The sequence below is a fragment of the Bombus pascuorum genome, chromosome 2, assembly GCF_905332965.1.
Source record: "Bombus pascuorum chromosome 2, iyBomPasc1.1, whole genome shotgun sequence".
Lineage (NCBI taxonomy): Eukaryota > Metazoa > Arthropoda > Insecta > Hymenoptera > Apidae > Bombus > Bombus pascuorum.
Window position 1 is genome coordinate 12,501,863 of NC_083489.1, and position 21,702 is coordinate 12,523,564.

At 39.0% G+C, this 21,702-nt stretch overlaps 2 protein-coding genes across 2 annotated transcripts in view; one reads left to right on the plus strand and one right to left on the minus strand.

Moving 5' to 3' along the window:
- The window catches only part of LOC132916557 (E3 ubiquitin-protein ligase MYCBP2), a 263,362-nt gene that overhangs the window by 132,958 nt on the left and 108,702 nt on the right, over nt 1-21,702 (minus strand). The gene's annotated exons all lie outside the window — the stretch shown is intronic.
- LOC132916547 (uncharacterized) overlaps nt 2,068-21,702 on the plus strand; it is a 118,016-nt gene continuing 98,381 nt past the window's right edge. The window contains exon 1 of the mRNA XM_060976647.1: nt 2,068-2,329. The gene's annotated coding sequence lies outside the window, so the exon portion shown is untranslated. The remainder of the gene's footprint in view (nt 2,330-21,702) is intronic.

A 21,702-nucleotide genomic window follows, 5' to 3' on the forward strand; every position in this document is an offset into this window, starting at 1 on the left:
GTCGTCCACCTAAATGCTCGCTTCTCATCCCGCAATGTCACCTCGCGTGACTCCAATTCGAGATCTCCATTATTATTTTTCCCCCAGCCTTTTTCACTAACTCTGCTTATAATTCATTAACTCGACAGAGATGGTAGAAAAAACTAAACTCGTATAACTCTCGTTGTCGTGCGGAATTTTAAAAGACTCCTTCATTATACTGTATTGGTAAATTCGAAGTAGTATACTCTGGAGTTTGAAAATTGTTTGATCGCTCTGATAAAGGAGAGACGATGCTCGTAGGTCGGAGATTTAGATATTAACGCATGATTTATTACATTATTAATGTGATATTGGAATTTGTAACTGTTACGATATTGGATGATGGCAAATTTTCCACTTTCGTAGATGTTATACATCATGTAGTCTAATACATGTTCACTCAATATTTATACTCCACGCTGTATTTTATATTTGACTAAGAACAACGGATTAATCACTAACGTATTAAGCTTTAATCGAGTTACATATTCCCTTTAATTTAATTATACATGATCTAATTAATTATAAGTTCAGTTACTCTTCGAAGTTCCTTGATCCAACTGCTCTTGTTTCGCGTACAACGATGTTGTGTAATTTGGCTGGTTTACATTTTTAACGATGCACTGTTCAGGCACTGCATAAAAATAGAAAATTACGAATCATACAACATCGTCTCTTTAAAATTACAATGACGTTGCATAATTTATTTGTATTAAATCTTGCATTAAAAAAGCGTATATATACCAAAAGTGCTATATGTTCCAAAGATCACCCAACAATGAATTTTCCGAATTTTTCGCACGATAGCTTCATGCCATTAATCGTTGCTAACTCAGAATTTTTACTATTTTCCTCCAATCCCATATCAATCATCCATATCAGGAAATCGAATCTCAAATGCTCAATAAGAAGTTGTAAATCGTTCTTGGATCTTTCCAGCCGATCAATGAGATGCAAGCTTACATCGTATCGCGTCGTTTAACTTCTCCTTGATCGTCGAAGAGGAATGTTCATCGAATTTGAACAGAACGAAGGTTGGTAAACCACTGGAGATGTATACGCTGTCCACATGGAGGGCTGCAGTTTCCCCTTGCAACCAGCTGGGGAAAGTAGCCGATGGAAAATTGATATGTATCTCGCGCGTCGCATTATGCAGTTTCGTTATCGCGTCGCACCATTGGGCAATTCGTAGCGTTGCTCGTAACTCACTCGAGCGAGTCGACGTCTCTCATCTTCGTAAATCTCGTGGAAACCGGACCGTAGGCGATGCTATCAAACGTAATTTAATTTGTCCCAGAAAACGAGCTGGCCTTCGCTCGATACATATAACACACGGAGAATTTCGCGTGGAATTCAAACTCGTCGGTAAAACAACCGAGGAATATTCGCTCTTTGTCCGCGAAATCTTTTGGTAACACGGTATAAGAAAGATATGGTTACTCCATTCGAATAGCCAGGTGAAGAACGGGACTCGCGGGTTGCATGTAAATTAATGTGTCCCCTGGGAAAATATTCTTCCTCCTTCGCGTACTCCAGGAAGAGAAAAAAAAGAATGGGGGATGTCAAAATGAAAAATTCCAGGGACGTTCGACGTGCACGGCGTGTGACGCCTACTTGATTCGCGCTCGAATTTTCGATTTGAGAATCCATTCTTGAAAATGAAGCGTGGAAAATCGTCGTCGATCGTTAGCAACTGTCCTTAGATGTGTTTCATACTAGGAGAAGCGGATATATTCGCGATTGTCGCGATTGTGAGCAAGCCTTAAGGCCCGTTTCTCGCAGCAAAATCGTGGCGGGGATGCAACCATGGCCCGCGTCCGGTTCTCCAACCTAAGAGACCCGCTTCGTGCCAGTGTCGACGATGCGTTTGCAGCGTCTGCTTCTGCGCAACTTTTGTATCGGTTCGGTTTCGATCCTCAAAGACCGCGAAACTTTAAAACACCGATGTACGATCCCATCGAACAGAATCGAGTGCGTTTTCTCTGTCATTAAAAAAAAAGTAAAAAATAAATTTTGAGATTTATCACTTGCTAATAAATTCACTGAAACTTTTCCACGGTAAACGATCGATATTAAAAACGTGACAATGTACGAATTTGCCCGATTCTTCAAACTAACAAAAGTGTGAAACTTCGTTGAGAAAACGATAAAATCTACAATTGCATCGAACTTGCGCGAGTCCATGGACGAAGTTGATTTTCGATTCGACCAAACAAACGTGAGCAAAGTGTGTACGTCTCGTGGAGGCGTACACAAAACAACGCGTTCTCGGAGAGGATTTCACGGCTGAGTCGGAGCATCCATTTCGGTGAGTGGCTCGCTCGTCTCTTTCTCATCTACCGGTCGCACAGCATCCGCGAAATGAATGCTATCAACCAGATCGAAATTCGATTTTCCTCCACTCGACGAGCTTTAGGGAATTCCTTCTCGCGTCACCTATAACGCCACTTTGGAAAGCGACCGTATCCTGACGAATTCAGAAAGATAGAGACATATACGAGGATAGTAGTCACGATGTGGAAATCGTTATATGAAAACGGCGGTTCAGTATATGTTTATTTTGCGGAACGTGTAATGCGCTGGCTGAACGCTATTTCGGTGTCGTGCGGTTTGAGAACGGCGACGCTTCGTCGCGTCGTTACAAAGCCAGATTAGGATTTTCCTGAGAATTGTTTCTCTTTACGGTGTTGCAAGAATTACAAAGGTTTTCAGGAACTGAGCCTAGAGGTTCTTATTATTTTGATACTTAATTACTGAATTAACTTAATTCTTTTCTCTTGTTGTTGGTTGAAGACATTCTTTTACATGGATCGTTAGAGAACACCTTTAGAACTTTTACAACATTATAGAATTTTTTATAATTTTTATTCATTTGAACAATCTTGACCAATGTACACTATTTTGTAAACCTTTAAATATTAAACATTATTTGATCGCGTTTGAAATTACAATTACAAGCTACGACCGGAGATTTCAATAGAAGTCACGTCTTGATCTCTTGCCAACATACCAGATAGCTTCTTTTATTTGAAACCTCGAATTCTAAGAACTATATATGTGTGCAATTTAGGACGTGAAGGCCTAAAATTCTCAGTATTTCAAGCATTATACAGAGGTAGAAAGTTGGTACGCGGAATGAATGCAGGTCTGATTGCTCATAGCGTAATAGGCCCAGGTCCTGTAATACGATTATAAGGATAGAATATGTTGATCTATTTTGACCTTAATTTTTCTACGGACCACTCGAGCCGCGATTATTAATTTAAAAATCTACGACTTTTTTACGTTAAATTTCATTTTGTAACTGTGCTAGTAATATTAGAGTTCAATCGTGCAAGACGAATCAAACGATAAAATGATCAAAAATGAAAACGACCGATCCAATCACGACCGCCACTCAAACGCTACAAGTTTGAACAGACCTAAAAATCAACACACCATGCAAACCGTCAAAAAATTGGTCAAAAAATCTATCTAAAAAATTGAAAGATAAATCTTTTGTTGCCTATTGGCAAGCATTTCCTGGCGATTTATATAGATCGACAGGAGATTTTGCCGGTCGTATCTGCGTGTGCGTGGGCCTCGCGGGTTCTCCAACCAGTCTTTTATCGTGTCGCTGATTTATCGGGGTGCGCCCCGTCATGCGTGCACACGTGCATCTATTAATAGAAACCGGCGGGGACCACCGTGATCTCAACTTTTCGAGGCACTTGAAACACGCGTCCTGCTATCCCTTAACGAACCCGCCGCCGATCAATGAAACTGGAACAATATCGCTGGAGAACGATTCGTTTCAACGTTTCACGCCGCCTCTGGCTATACACTATACACGTACGAACGCATAGACGTATCACGCGTTGTTTGATTGGATTTTCATATGTTTCGCCAATCCGTTAAGCGCTGCAATTCGATGAGGATTTCGTTACGGATACATAGCAGGAATTGTATGTAGTGAACCACGGACGTAAATGGTTGCATTCGTGTTGAAAATATTTATCGATACTTAGTAGTATCGAGTAACCAAGAAAGAGAGCTTCCCTCGTTATTCAGTGCTTTTTTTACCCTTGTTTGAATAAAAAGCGAATTTTATAGCGATGCAACTATGAAATCCTTCTAGTTCTTATTTGGAATTGTTTTTAACAAACTATATCTTATTTTTCCAAAATATGTACTTCCAATATTACGTTGAATATATGTAAGATATATTTATAAATATAGAATTTTCTAGTAAGTAGAATATTCTGGTTTAATTTTTATTGTAAATGTCTGAACTGATGGCTAAGGTCATAATGTAGGACGTATTTTTGGATCCCCTCAGTATACAGAATACCTGCTATGTTGTTGCTATAGTAGACTACGTCTAGGATTAATTTTTTTATTTTTAATTCTGGTTTAATTTTCATTGCAAATATCAGAACTGATGGCTAAGGTCATAATGGAGGACGTATTTCTGGATCTCCTCAGTATACAGAATACCTGTTATGTTGTTGCTATCACAGACTACATCTAGGAATATTTTTTTAATTTTTAATTATGGTTTAATTTTTATTGTAATTATCTAAATTGATGACTAAGGTCATAATGTAGGACGTATTTTTGGATCCGCTCAGTATACAGAATACCTGCTATGTTATTGCTATCGTAGACTACATCTAGGAATAATTTTTTTATTTTTAATTCTGGTTTAATTTTTATTGTAATTATCTAAATTGATGACTAAGGTCATAATGGAGGATGTATTTTTGGATCCGCTCAGTATACAGAATACCTGTTATGTTGTTGCTATCGTAGACTACGTCTAGCATCTACGGATTTAATTGCCACAGTACACGAATCTATCTTGCGCAAGGAGCTTCTCCAATGGATTTAAAACATTCCTATATTTCGCAAGTTGTACGATATCGTAGTGATCTTCTTCTTTGTCGAATCGCTCTTTTATTTCCTACAATTGGTCTAATTGTTTCAATGTTACACTGTTCCAATTCCTCAGCTAATCTTCTCCCATGCTCGCTCTAAATCTTAATTTAACGATACCAACGTAAAACGTAACCATCGTTACTCGCACATCCTAACTTAATAATATCGAAGCCTGACAGTACGATGGATCTTCCCATCTTTCCGTGTTTCAAATTAACCGTACCAAGCTCGTATCCATGGTTTTTTTCTTCCTTCTCCACATTTTCTCCCATTCACTTTTATTTTCACGACGCTATCTGTTTTAATTGAGATTGGAACGATTTTAATCCGCGAGAATATTGCCCGAGATAGTCGCGCAGAAAAAATAAACGAGGTCACGAACGAACCGAACGATTACGAACAGCGATATAAAACGCGATCCGATTTTAGGAGAATTTGCACGGAATCCTATACGGGGTGTTTCAGAAACTTGGTGGCAAACTTCAGGAACATGTAGAGCTGATCGAAATAAGCAATTCTTAACAAATGTAAATCTAAATTAAATCATTATCTTTTGAGTTAAAAGATGTTCTCGACTGTGGACTTATAACAGCACAAAAGTACGTTTGTATCTATATATTGTTTTATTAGCTAAATATAGTAACGTGTCACATTTTGCATATTTCATACATCCTTCTGTATTATAAACATTCTGCTCACTTTTTCTGTTTTAAATTTGCTATAAACGCCTCAGTATCCGCGGTCTGCTAATATTTGCATTTATGTATATTAACCTTCTATTTGAATGTTTATTCATATTTATTCGCTTTTTCATTTGTTTCAACAAGAACCAAATACTTCTCAAATTGAATACTAATTTTCTAAAACACGGTGTATATGGGGATGGATTCTGTCAAGGATGGGAATACGATGAAGCGGTTGTAAACTTGTATCGCGTATGAAATATGGACTCGCGTGGACGTACATACGCTATCCTCTCTCTAGCGCACTTTCGATTTCACGATGTGGCTGCAACGTGTTTCGGTCCCGGCGTTTCCCGCCACTTTAGCGAGAGTTTCGACCACGCGTTATACACGCAAACAAGCACTTCCATTCACTCGCTAATCGCGGACCGGGCTAAATTGAATCCCTGGACAACCGCGCATAATCTGTTTGGTCGTCCATTCGGTCGATCGTTGGGAACCACGTTGAAAATTGGAAGAAAATTCAGCGACCAGAATTTTGGTCTAAACGCAATGTACGTTTGCTTAATACTGAAAATTCCATGCTTCGAAATACAAGAAAAGATACCAGTTCCTTTTTTCTGGTATTCTTTTTATTTTTCAAGTACGCTCTTTTATATCTGAAAATCAATAGTCAAAGAATCTATTATTTTGAGTACAATGCAAAGATCACACTTCATCTTTCTTTGCAGTTAGAAACTCGTGAATAATTACAGGGTGCGCCGTTAGAATCCGGACAAAAGAAGTTTTGTGCAGAAAGTTGTTTATTTAAGTCAATACACAAAAACACATGAAAATGTTGTTATATCTCATTTAAAGGGTCCTTGCTGAGAACTTTTATTCTATGTAACCACCCTCTGCCTCTATGACCTGCTCTATTCTTGCTCTAAAGCGCGAGCACGCTGACTTCAACTGGTCGCGTTTAATTGTCGCGAATTCTGACTCGATAGCAGCTCGTAGGGAGTTGACGTTGGGGTGCCTGCATTTATTAGTTTGTCTCTCGATAACGCCCCACACGTAATAGTCCAATGGGTTTAGGTCGGGACTGTTAGGAGGCCAGAAATCTTTCGACCAAAACATGTCCACATTGTCAGAGAGCCAATTTTGAACAAGATGACTTGTGTGAGCAGGTGCGCCATCTTGTTGAAATAAATACGGCCTTCCAGAAGCCGTAATTTCCATCCACGGCTTTATTACTGTCTTCAGGACCTCCAAATAAACCTCCTTTGTGATTCTTTCGCCTTTTTGGAAGAAGTGCGGAGGCATGACGTCGCCCTCACTTGAGACAACGCTCAAAACGTGAACACTTGCTGGAAATTTGGTTTTGCCCACAACAGGAACATCTTCGAGATTGTGGGACAGCCAACGGTCGTTCCTCCGATTCACTTTGGCATCCACCCGGCGCGAAGACTTTCTATAATCGCCGCTCTTCTATCGTATTCCGGGTTTTGCTTAACGAGTTCTGTCATTTTGAGGTTATAGAAGACTTATTGACATATTTAACTAACTTCAGAGTCAATCAGCACAAACATCTGAATTCTAATATGGTGGGAACTACAAATTGAATTCTGTCCGAATTCTAACGGCGCACCCTGTATATATAACATAACGAGATCATAAAATGTAACGACAATAAGGCGATGTTTCCCTCGAAAAAGAATTCTCAATTGTCCTTGTAGCTATGAAAATGGAGAATGAAAAGAAACTGTATCCTGAAGAGCTAAAGTGAAAAGTACGAGGTCCTTTGATAACGAACGAGCAAGTTAACTTATGAGAATTCTTGGCAGAGTGAAATTCGTGGCAATGTTAAGATGAAACTTTTCTTTTAAAAACTCGGAGTAAACCACATGTATGTCAAGAACAGAAATCTAAATTATTTCCTATACAACGAGATACAACAACTTTGTTGCGGTACCTGAAAGAATTGAAAGAACTGAATTGTTGAAGCTATCGAAAAGTTCTGTATTTATATCTTTTATTCACTATCAATACACTTCTCGCCATTATATAGTACTACGTTTTCATCTTCATTGATTTGTTTCTTCGTACTTTTCAATTATCTCTTGCCCATTGTCTTCAGTTTTCAAACATTTTCCATTTACAAAGTATCGTAATGATGAAAGTAAATGATCAGAAATAGCCAAGTTGGGCGATTGTCTTAAAAACAGAAGTTGCTTGTAACGACAGCAGCGTTGCTTCTTTGATATTCATAAAGCAAACACCTGTTTTATCTATTGATTGCCTACCATTAAACTTTGAATAATAAACTAGAAGCTGCTACCAATATTCGCACTCCTCTCATATTTCAAATTAGAATAATACAAAGTTCTCTACAAAATAATAAAATCCTAATTAATTTGGAGTGCTGGTATCAAAAGTCCACAATGGACACGATAACCATGAACAAAATACATTCTCACGTACGAATCCGACAGAATAAAAAAATGTAGCGCCCAAAGACTAAAATCAAATCCGAAAAAATAGAAAAAAAGGCTTTTCTCATCATGAAGTATCTCACGACACTATCTTAATAGCCGCTCTATTTCAATTAATCTCTCATTATCTGAAGATCGTTGAAAAGCCGGCAAAATTTCGACGTCGATCGAGATCGATGCATCGTTCATCAAAACCATCGAACAAGTCGATCAAACTAGTGACACACGGACGACAGAGGACAGGCGAATGTGGCGCGTATTTAAAGTGGAATCGACGCGGCTGCCAGTCGCAATGTCGGCTCCAGGCCGAGCGGAATAAACGTCGCGTCGCGTCGCGGCGACGTAACCGCCGATATTTCCCGTCCGAGCCTATCGGCTCGCCAGGAGACGACTTAATAGAACGATGCCGGGGCACCCTCTTAATGGAATATCACATAAAACCACGGGTGGCATTAACCCCCTTGTGGCCACGCTGCGAGAGCAAAAAGCTGATCGCGTAGCTTTCTGCCAGCTTCCCTCGTTGAATAGACAGCGGAGGATAAAAGTAAGTTTAAGATCGATATGTATTTTAGTAAAAATTTTATACCAAAAATTTGTCACCTTATTGGTAACGGTCGTCTATTCGGTAGAACTACTTCTACGATGTAGATCGTATTATTAGGTTGTCCGAAAAGTTTCTTTCGTCTTATAAGGAAATAATAGACGCACAATGTTTTTTGTTTTATATTTGTTTATTGAATTATGTACGAACATAATAACAGAAATAGAACAAAATCATACCTAATTCAATAAAGTAATATAAAACAGAAATTGTTGTGCATATATTCTGAAACGAAAGAAATTTTTCGGACAACCTAATATATTTCTCGAATGGGCGGGCAAAAGTTTATACAAGTCGGAATTATTAATATTCAGTAGCAGAGAAACGTTTATAATATTTAATACATACAGTGCAAGATTGAGCGTTAGATTTCAAACTTACAAAATATATCGATTTAGAAGCATTCCCTCCCTTTCTTTTAAATCATACTATTTTTATCAAAATTATTATTATTATTATTGACATACACTATTAGAATGTGAAAAGATTAAGAAAGAAGCGAACTATTGACTCGTACTATTAGAACGATGAGCAAGGGACAGTATGTATTTATCCTAGCTCGACCAAAATTTCCCCTACGTCTTCTTTGTCGACCCACCAGAGATTTATTGCTTGCTCTAATTAAATTTGTAAAATTATGATGTTACTTTATACTTCTTATTTCATAAACTTTCTTTTGTCCGCCACGGTAGTTATCGACGAAGACGCGCGCCGAAAGCTCGGAATAATTGGGGCGTTGCCCTGAAAAACACGAATTCACCGTGAAATTGGCGAATCCACAAGACTGCAGGGTGGAAGTCTCTAGCGTTCGTTGGTAACCATCCCGTTGAAAGGGGATGAGTTGGTTGAAAGAAGCAGTCGCTATTCGAATCGAGAAACCATGAAGTATACTCGAGGAAACTCGAAGGAAAATGAATCGCCCAACCAAGAAAGAATCCGGTTTATCGTCCATCTTGAAATCGTGGTTCATATTCGCCGTTAACGCCGCTTGGTCCACGAGTCGACCGTTAATGAATCGATGAAATAACAACCGTAGTATACACGAAATAATTAGTCGTATCTTCGGCAAGCGACGGGACGCTCCATTTCGTCCGCTTAATGATCCGCGAAGAGATCCCCCACGCCTCTAATGTCGCTCCTCCCTTCGTGAAATATTCTCGGTTCAATTGAACGATAATTAATTGCACTTGGAGGGTCGAAGGGAATACCGCGATCGCGAGCTTCTCCGGCCGATGCACTCGATTTCATTCGATCGCGCATCAGATCCAAAGAGACTCTCCCTATGATCGTCTTAATAGCCTCGATCCTGAATACGCTAGTATTGTGTTAATTTACGATCAACATCACGAAGCGTGACTTTATGTGGTCAATTACAGAGGACGGTTTGTTTCTAGCATAGTACTTTACCCCTACTTCGTGTACCTTCATTTGCAATAAGACTTTTTACGAGCTATTCTAATGCTTCAAAATTTCGTATGAAAGGACTTGACCAAGAAGAGGATTTTATACGAACGATTGTACGGATTTCAGAGATCTTTTGCCGGACTTTTTACAAAAATTTTGTATGATATTATTTCCTAAGAGTTATACCTTTGTTTTTTTTTTAAAAAAACTTTGTCAATTTGTCAGCTGATTTGTATGGTTTACACCTTTGTTTCTTCCGCCATATATCGCATGAGCAAGTAAAATGTATTTTCTTTCTAAATGACCAAACCTGCGAATTTTGCGATTCAATTTCAGAACTGGTAAGTGTATCAACAGCGAGCTACCGAAGCAAAATCTGAATCATCTAATTATCCTAAAACCATCCGTCTCGTGCATAAGACTAAAAAAAGGGGATGGTTCGTGATCCTAAGTTCGTCAGACAATCTCGCCCTTGAAATTCCTCCGTGTCGGCGTGGCAAAAGCGTCTTTCGGCTCGAGTTTCGAAGCGAGCAGCTCGAACGAACACGAGAAGCCTGTCGGGAGGATAGCGCGCGTGCCGATGGATCTAATTAGCAATCAGGCTGGTGGCTTAAGAGGGTTGAAAGGGGGCCAAAGGGGCCGGAAACGTCGCGCAAAACCGTCTGCACGCCCCCATTGTCCCTGGTCCCGTTCCAATTACACGGTGAAATTGCGGTTCGATCTGAATGCGATGCGGTCCTCGACCGAGCTCCGATCGGAGATCGTTCGACGACACCTTTGTTTCACGCTCGAACAAAGTTCGATCGGTCGTTCGACCGATTGCCAACCTTCCTCCGACGCGTTTAAGACCGCGGAAACTCTCTCCCCTTGCTTGAACATAGGCAATCTTTGTATACTCGCTCGTGCGAGTAGTCGATCGTCGTTAATTAATCTGGTAATCTCGGACGAGAATCGTCGCGGATGCTTGTTCCAGGCTTATTAATGATCAACGACCGATTCAATGGACGTGGAAAAACGCGAGAGGGAGTAATCTAAGTAGTAAGAAGCGTTTTACGGGCGCATTCATTTGCATTTTCATCAAGCTGATGAAAATCGACGTGTACTGGGCGGGGGTTAACTCTCTGATGAGGTGAGAAATTCCAATGAGATTCAGCGGTGTATGTATGGCGTGTAACGTGTAAATTTGTTTGGTGCAAAATATCAGGAGTTCAAGCATTTGGAAAAGGTTCAGAACGAAGACGATAGAATTGATTAAATTCTATAAATTATGATGAACAAGTCAGAATTTAGATATCGTAAAGTCACAGAACGAGGATAACGCCAGTTAAGGAATAGTACGAGATTAGCGATTTTTTTATTTTTTAGTGCTTGAATTTAGGACAATAATATTTAAAAAATACATTCATTCGAAAGAAAGTACAATTACGCATGGAAAAAGATGATAGTTCTATCGTATGATCGCACGATAAATATTGGATTAGATTAGACCGATTAACTCGGCAACGTTTGGTAATTCGTTTCTCTAATTGGACTTGCGGTTATGGTGTTGGCTAAATTGGATCGGCGGACTAAGAGGTTCGGCAAACAAGACTAATCTATTGCGATAGCTATTGGTCGAGTTACGTATCGTACAACGAGGTGTAATGGAGTGAGTTCGCTTAGTAGTAAGCTATTCCATTTGGTGTTTCGTTTACAAAAGTGTGAACATAAATTGCCTGTAATTTAAGATACTCTACATGGCAAATCGATAAATTCGAATGTAATAATCTACGCTGCAAAGCTTCGAGGGCAATGTGATCAATCGATCGGTTTCAATTTACAAAACCAAACCCGCGATGCATGTATCGACAAAATCAACAATCGATGCATGTGCCAGTGCATAAATACCGAGAATCAAGTGTCACCTATAAACCAACGTGACCGGAATTATTCAATGGCTCTTGATACGAGACCCAAGACGGCAACACGGTAGACGTGCTTCAGTCGCTTCGTTTGTATCAACATTTCTTCGTTAACCTCGACCATTTGTCGTTATCGCTGCATCTGCAGCTTACTTAATATCTGATACAGCAACTTTAAGCAAACTTGTTATATAATATAAATTATAAGGATCCAGAAATTGCAACATAGAACTGTTGGAAATCTGTTTAACTGAAAAATCTGGATTCGATAGGAAATACGTCTCAGAATCAACGTCTGACTGTGCTCGTGTATTTACGTTCTTCGAGAGATATCTGATAGGAACACGCTACGTATTTCGTATAAGAAAGCATAGGATAATAGGCAAAGGACGACGAGAGAATCCATCGCATCAACATCAACTGCAACGAAGCGACGAGGTCCTTGCATTTTGTAGCAAGGCTATTCTTTCACAAGACGACAATGCACCGAACGAAGATTAACTGGATGTTTGCAAATAGTGTCAACGTAATATATTGTATTTACGAAATAAAGGCTTCCTAAAACGTATTTCTTACAAAGTGATTTCTAAATGTTTCACGTCGTATCTTTTCTCGTTAACAAAAATTCCTACGAAACAAAAATTATGAAACATTTACCGCATTTGAGTGAAAAAATTTGCCACATTCATAGGTCAGCAAAGTTAGAAATACCCTGGTATCGACTCGAACGCACGACTTCCCGGCTGGATGCTGAATAGCCGTGGAGATAGGAACGCGAGAGTTGGGTTAAATGATCGATCGGTTCGCGGAAACTCTCGTTAATCGTCCGTTTCCGTTCGCAGACGTCTCCACCCTTTTCGCGGAGGTGGCTTTCAACGTTTTCGACGGTTTCCGGCCTTTTCCTTGTCTCGTCCGCGCCTTCCATCGTTTTTCACATTCGACGAAACCAGCGAAGACGGATTAAGGGATCTCGCACGGACGAATTCGTTTATTTCCGATAACCGGCCGCCAGCAAAGAATTTATGACCGCTAAGGACGAGTCGTTTCGAAGTTTATCCGCGTCGTCCAGCGAACCACCCTCCACCCTGGTGGCTGAGAACGTGCCTGAAATTCCTCGGTAGCGCGCGAACATCTTCTTCTTCATCTGAGCATTTCATTCGCGGGAGAGAAGACGTGAAAGTGGAGAATATTGTAAAATAGACGTCAATCGAGGTTCTTTCCTATTGTTTTTCTTGTATAAAATATTCTTCACTGAATGCAGATGTGTTTTTCAAGAAAATCTTCATGGTAGTATCGGATGAGTAAACACTGCTATTTTTGAACGCTGAAGAAAATCGATAGACGAAACGTATAATGGTGGTTTATGCATTTATGAAAAATATAAAGCTGCAAAAATGCATAACGTGCAAAAAAGAAGATAAAATATCACGGTATTGCACTCGTTATATTCCATCGACGAAACAAATCATCGGTTAGAGTATGTTTTCTCGGTGGTAGCCATAAATACATGAAATCTCAACAATTTTCTCAGTCCCTTATATACGAAGACTTATTCGAACCTTATTTAAGGCCAATTCCAAGTTTGCATTCGGAAACAAAATATAGTAAACTCAGATTTCAAACCACAGTAAATTTCCAGTCGAAGGACACGCAGCATAATTTCCATTTATACGTTAGAATGCTGGACATTTGTACACTTACACTGCTTAAAAATGAAATTTCGCATTACAAATTACATCGTAACACGTCCCAGACTTCCGAAATACCCAAAATCTTCGTCTTTCATATTTCAAAATTATTTTATCTGAAAACTGGAAAAAATGAATTCCATTAAAATTCTAGACAGTCTCGTTGGCATCCTGTTTCAACGATTGTCTGAAACACATGAAAAATCGTAGTAGAACGAGTGGGAAAGCAGCTCGAACGAATACGATCAGTAGCCGCGTAAAAGTCGCGGTTTACGATGTTGTTACGTACGTTTAATTCATGCGGTGGCGCAAGACGTGGTCGTAAAGCACGAAGCACGCGAGTAGAACGCAAAGAAATCGGCGACGTAAACGGCGACGAGGACGAATAGCGGACACAAGGAAAGAGACACACTTCTTACTTTTCATGAGCGATTTTTATCACCGTTCTACGACCAGACCACGCGACGTGGTCGTCGTAAAACCGCGATGGCCGATCCATGCTCACGATCGTTCGATCACGAAGAAGCCAATATGGACGTGAGATATATCAACAAAGAAAAGATTTTAGAACGCGCGGAGGATAAAAGCGAAGCGTTGGTTCACGTTGGTGAAATACTCTGGTACTTTTTTCGGCGAAGCTTCATTTACTCGCAAAAGAAATTAATTTAATCCATTTGCAAAGACGATAGTCCAGTACAATTTGGAATAAAGCATTGGTTAGTGATAAAATGCAAAGAATATCGATATGTCACGATACGACGAAACCAATTTTTAAAAACTAAATCTTGGACGGATATTTTGTTAGTTAAAAGACCAGCTCCTTGTTTTCATATTCTTTAAATTCTTAATTATAATTCAGATCAATACTTTCGTAGTTAATGCAAGCAATAATATTATAATATTTCTGATAGATAATTCAAATTTATACTCGATTGATATAAAAGTTAGAAATTATTGCTTCTCATGGTTCATCAATTTACAACTTTTGGTAGAATTATTATTATTATTACAAGTTAATCGAAGTGTCTTATGAACGAATTCCTATGAATTATAATAAAACCTAATCCCAACCGATAAAAGCAAAAGAATAGTACGACATGTGCTTAAAGATATTACGAAATGACATGTGAAAATCTGACGTACCGATACATCCATCCATGAAAATGGCAAGGAAACCTTTGACATACGAATATGTCATCCGTTTCGAATGGAATAATTCTATCTCCTTCGACCCGGAACGAGTTCTTGGACGAAACGATCGTTTGTAAAACGTCGTTCCCGCGAAATCGAAGAGATCGTTGAATTTTATTCTAGGAAAACTAATCGTCGGAACGGTTGCTCGATCCTGGCCAATGCTTCCTGCCTGTGCTCCAAGCTTTTATTGACGTTGTTGGGGTTTCGAAGTCTTGCGTTGGGCTCGTTCATTCGATTACTCGAAGGAAATAAAAACGGAAAGGAAGCTCCTAAAAATTGTTTAAAAAAGAGATGGGAATTGGAACAAGATGTAAAGAAACGTTCGTATGTGATGTCTCGCTAACTTGGTAAATAAGTTGAGAATAATAGATCTATCCGACTGAACTTCATAGTAGCTTTTATTGACTGTACACTCCGATTACCTTGTAATGCTTGATTAATATCGTTCATCATGATCACTCGACGCATGGTCTGCAATATTAAATATTTCACCTGCAGCCCGCGGAATATTCCGTATTTCCCATTCTACCGCAAATTAAAACATACATTATAATATATTACAAATAGCAAATTACAGATAATTATAATTATACGGAAGCTCTGATCAGTGAACAGCTTTGTTTAATACATTTTGTGTCGCGTAGATCACTGGTTATCGATGATAGATATCAAAACCAAATGCACGTTCGTTAAGCAGAAGGAAATAAATTTCGAATTAATTTCCCAGCAAAATGCATACATTAATAATCAGGATATTAGGAATTTCAGTCGAAGAGAAGATTATTTTTTAATAAGATAACACAGCGATATAATTCAATGTTAAGAAGAAATAGTTAGTACTGGTTTAGAAGAAAAAAAAATGTGCGTCTTACGAAATAAGAGCCATCTTTTTACTAGAACTTAAATCGCACAGAATATTTTATTATAAACTAAAACGATATATCTAATTGAAAATAAAAATATAATTTAGTTCCTAACATCAACTTTTTACTTTTTATTTCACAATTATCCTTTGTTACCCACGTTGATTTCTTTTATTAAAAGCACCACTGTTTTAATAGAAATTTGGTCCACTGATATTTCTATCTTTCCACAATTAAATACTCTATTATAAATTCTCAATTTTCCACCAAACTCTTCCCACTAACCGTAATTTGCTCGTGACACAGAATGTGCAAACATAACTTCCATATTATACGTTACAACAAACCCGCGTCGAGCGGTGAAATTACAAATAAAATGTACATTGAAAACGCAGTGTGAATCAAACAGCAACAGCGGAAAATTCAAGCTGGTGCGTAATAGCGTTTCGCGTGGAACATTATTGCACCGTCTGGTACTACCGATGTGTGTGCAACGGGGGATATTAAAAGAAAAATCGCGAATATCGTTGGAAATTTATCGTCAAACAGGGCTACATTATCGTAGGGTGTACGTAGCACAACCCCTAGGGACCTAAGTTTAATATTCCCGCGTCTGTTTGACGATAAAATATTGAAAGTTGCAGGGTTATCGACAGTATACATATACACGTTGAACGTTTTCCAACGACGTGTCTTCGAGTGCAACAGTCCGTTTTCAACGTTTTCGCGTGAGCTTTCGCCGGAATAACGAGAGAGCTTTCGATTTCGGATACGTTCGACGTCTCGTCTAGAAATACGCTCGTTAATCCTCGACTTTCTGGCATCCGACATGAGACCTTCGATCGGAACAGGACAAGCAGGTCTTCGTTTGATTCTTGTTGAACGCGATTGTCTTTCAACTCGGCAAAGATATCTTTTTTAGAAATTAAATAGGCAGACACGGTACGATCAGTTTGTGGGACGATCGATGTCGCATTCCCTTTGTTAGTGTCAATTAAAATTAATTGAAATCAGGTGACATTCGTTTTAGTACACGTCGTACCAACTTGTAGATTTCGACATAACAAATTTTTGTTTCATATTTCGATAATATAACTAGACGAAACATCACATTTTTCCTAAACTGTTTAAAACAATCGTATTTTATTCGAAATCAAAATTAAATTATTAAAATTATTAAAATGATTCAAAATTTACCTTCTATAAAATAAAGTGCCACGATAAATTACTTCCTTATAAAATTTATAACATTAACAAGCCTTCACTTTCAGAATCATCGTCATCTACGTGTTCGAAGAAGTCAAAGAACTCTAACAGTAAACACGATCGGTCCAAAGAACGAGACTAATGGTTCCAATACCGTCCGATAAAGTCATTGTACCGCCGACCGGATAGTCGTTTTTTTGCACATCCTTCAGAAACGAAGTAAATCGAAGATCCTGCGACGGATTCGTCGAGGCTTTACGTCACGTAGAAAAGGTGTACGTGAGTTTCAACGGGTATGTAACGTACGAGAGGGGATGGCGACGCAGAAAAGAGGGATAATTAAAGTGGTAAGGCAAGCACGAAACTGGACATTGGCCATGTCTCTCGAGGGCTTCTACGAGATCCGAAAATTTCTGTGCTGCTGCTGCCGAGGCGAATGCGTGCAGATTCCCGGCCGGAATACCAAAAACCGGCCGAACGAGACGCGCGGCATGCGATTGTACGTGCACACGCTCGTCCATCGGCCTCGGAGGTTGCCAAAGAAATTTACATTTCTTGAAATAGTCGAGGAAAATCGAAACGATAGAGAGAATAGCCGGCAGGGGACGTACTAGAAAAATCGAAACGCGATGAAACGGGAATTCTGTTAGGGTAGCTGAAGAAAAGAAGAAGAAGAAAAAGAAGAAAGTGGTCGGTGGAAAGAGAGGTTGGAACCGTTGAAAACCATTCCGACACTGTACTGTATCCCGGTGCGCAAATAAGAACAATATAAGATCAAGCCGTGCTCCTTCGGACGAACAGTCTACTAAGATAGAACCTTGAGACGATCTTTTTTCACTATGGTGGAAAAAGTCTGGCAAGATATTTGAGAAGAGAACCGTGGTAATTACGGAGAATTGGATACACCTCGTTGATTGCAGCGGGTTCGGTAATTTAATGTGAACTACACAGAAGCTAAAATTATCGAGTTCATTAAAGTAATTCATCCGATTAAAGTTGATCGACCAATTGTGTATAATAATAGCGCAGTGAAATACATGTGAAAAAGTATACATCTAATCAATCTGATATGCACACCGATTTTAGCTATACTTCAAAATCATCGAACGTTCTATATAATTGGCAAAATCTTCTAGCTGCAATTGCATGCCTGTAAAGAGTTCGGGTATTTTTGTCGGCATCGTGATACTATCGTCAACGAGACAATAAAACCGGGAAAGAAGTTTCTAAGAGCGACAGATTCGAGATATGCAATGCATGCAAATATCCAGACAGGTACGCAGCATTTAGCATTATTTGCAACCAGCTGCGTGAAAAATGATAATAGACAAAGCAAAAACGGTAAACCAAGCTCTCCTTTCTTCGTCTTCCTCTTCAGCTTCTTCTGTGGAGCCACGCGATAAGCTGACGTATCTGAGGAAGTTGGTGCAGTTACCAGCTCGGAAAGTTGGTTAGGAAAGAAGAAGAGAGAAAAAGGGAAGACGTATATAAGAAAGAAGAAAAGGAGAAGAATGAAAAAGGGTATATAAAACATTGGGGTAACCGTGGAACCGGTGAATAATGCATAGCCGAGGAAATGGACCGCTTAGGCGATTTAAATCTCATAAATGCATCGGCCGTTTGTTCTCGAGGACACGTACCGTTTTGTCAGGACATTGGACCGATTCTACTGTGGCTACGTGTCGCGGAATGCGACCGGGACTAAGTCAAGAGAAATCGCGACTATTTTTCCACATAGAAGTGTGTACGTATCTCGAGAGAAGACTTTACCGGAGAAACTTCAAAGAGAAGACGAGATAAAGGTGTTCGAACGTGAAACCGGTCGAAGAATCAACCCGAAAGAAATCGAACAAGTCAAATGTTTAACACGTCAAATTCAGCCTAATTACTCGCTAATTATTCTACGTATTTTGTAATAGTAACGTTCTAGAATTTAAGTAGTCGTAAAGCATGCAAGCGATTTCGAATAACAAATTGCAACTTGCAAAAGACAGATGAAAATAAAAATATTTTATACGATTTAATAATTGTCTGAATGGCGATGGCTGAATTTGTCGATAACATTCCTCTTCTTCGAGGCTGTGTCTTTCTGTCACCGAGAGAAATGAATTAAGCCTTTAGTTCAAGGATGATTGAAAACTAATTAACAAGAAGTACATTATGCACGACGTGTTTCATGTAAGATGTATATACAATTCAAAAATATATTAATATGTAATGATATAACACAAGACCAGCAGCGCACAGTTAATGGTAATAGCTTAATATATAATTAAAATGCAATAATCAAACAAAGTGACTATCTTGAATCGCATATTATTGCCATAAATATCGCAATCATATTTAAAACCATATTGTATCCATTTATATTAGAACAGGGTAATATATCCCAAACGAAACGTGAAAATTACACAAATTAATAATCGATGCATTAACTCAAATTCGACTCGAGTAAACGTATTAATTCCTGAGCCACTCGTGTAAATCTCGAGGCGACAACATAGTGGACGAAGAAGAACACGCGAGCTGACGTGAGCGGAATGTTCGCCAAATTTTTTCGCAAACTTTCGCGGGCTTGATCACAGAGCGACGTGAATTTTAATTCGCCCCACTGCTGCACGCTCAGATACCGGAGGAAAGCTTGAACACACCAGCAACGGAGAATAATAGAAAACATTCCGTAAAAGAACCGATGCCGGGTCGCGTGAAAAAGTTCAGCAGAGAGACCGAGTGGCTGATCTCGTGAGAGATAAACAGCGCAATTTAATACAATTCCGTTTCATTACGCGCCGCCGCGAGACGCTGTTAAGCCCGGTTACATCTAACTTTCATGTTCACGAAGGAAATGTTTCGTGTTCACCTTTTTTCTTCTGATTCGCTGTTCTCCTTTTTTCGTAGCTTTTTCTTTCCCTCCTCTTGTTTCGCGATATTTTATCATCGTCAATTTCGAGCTGCACTACACGAATCAGATACTAGAGAAATTCGAATTAGCATGACTTCGGTAACATATTTGTAGATCATTTAAAGAGGAAATAGAACATTGAATTTTAGTATAACGTTCATGCAAATTCAACTTTTATGAATACGACTGAATAAACAGAACCTAGAGATTTGTCGCATCCTTCAATCCCCTTGTTTTCTTTTCATCATGTTTGACCGAAACGTATTTTTCTATCGTTAAAAAATGTCCTAAGTAAGGAAAATATGAAAGAGTCAATATTGATACGTTTGATATCTCCTTTCAATTTTATGCTAAAAATTCTCCTAGAACGCTGAAAATCCTTCTTCCGCGTGGAATGAAAACGAGATTGAGATACAAAAAATTTAAGTATCAAAGAATTCAATTTTATACCGTAATATAAAACATCCACTTTGCTTCGGATATTTTATATATTCTTGTATGTATATGTCACGCGCATTCAGTGCAATTTTGCACATTTAAATTTTCCATAAATGTGCGAGCATCCGTAGTCTATATGGTAATGTAATAAGATCGATTGGCGCTTCTTTCATAACGCTAAGAACCGTAATCCACAGTCGTTCTCGAGAAAAAGCTTCTCCTTATCAAAGAAGTGCTCGCGAATATCATGTAAAAAGGATCGTAAAGAACGTGGATGAGTATGATGAATTTTTCAGGCGTTTTAGCCTTAATAGTAACGATATATGTACTCGAGTATGTAGCTCGAGCACTCTTTCCAATCAGAGAATTCATCGCTGCAACGCGAGATCAAACAGAGCACGTTACTGACGAACGTGTTCGTAATAATTTGGCGAGACGAACGTCTGTTTCTTTCGATTTCCATACAAACTTGGACACTTCTTCTTCTTACGTTCCATTGCTTTAGTCCTCATTTCGTCGCCCAGCTTTTCGAAACATTCGTACGCGATAAAACAGAGCTGAAAGTCGGATGAGATTCTTCTTCGCAGTCTAACTTTGGTTACTAGGGGTTCGAAACACGATTCACCGTGGATATCGAGATGAGAATGTCTTTGATCCAGATTAGAATGTTCGAGAAGCGAGAAAATTGTGGTTGCTTCGAAAGGAGGAGGCGTTGATCAAAGTTCCCATGAGAGAGAGTGGGGGAGAGAGGAGAGAGAGAGGGAAGAGATAAGCAAAAGAGCGTTGTAATTTTGTTCTGATTAAATGCTGAAGAACTTTGAATAATTAAGCTTCCAACGACGACGATGAGCAAGGAAAGTACGCTCCATGGTTACGTTAAACTTCCATGGTAATTGTTGCGAAATTGCGTTGGGTGAATTGCCGTTAACGTTAAAATTTAATCGGAAACAATCAGCGGTGTTTTCTCACGTGTGAAGGAGTATCATGATCTTTTCGTTTGACCATCTAGAAATGGGAAACATAATCGATTTTCTGGGAATGTCTTTAATTTAAGTTACATCGAGGTTTCCAATGTCTAAATTCAAGTTCCAATTCCAGCTTCAAATTCAAATAAAAATGTTCAAATTTAGATTCAAAATTGTTAAATATAAATATAAACCTTCTTAGATATACAAACTTGAAATGTTTCTCTTCGCCCTCATATACATATAAATTTAAGCATTCGAGTGAAAATTCATATTCGCCCAAACGACAGCAAGCAGAAACGATCAAACAACTTTTTTATTTCTTTTTTTCGCTATCGCATTTTTCCATCGCTGTCAAAACCACATAAAGTTGGCGCGAAACGCCCGACAATAACAACAGCTCGAAGTCAAAGTGAATCTGCGGAAACAAAGAACACGAAAAGGG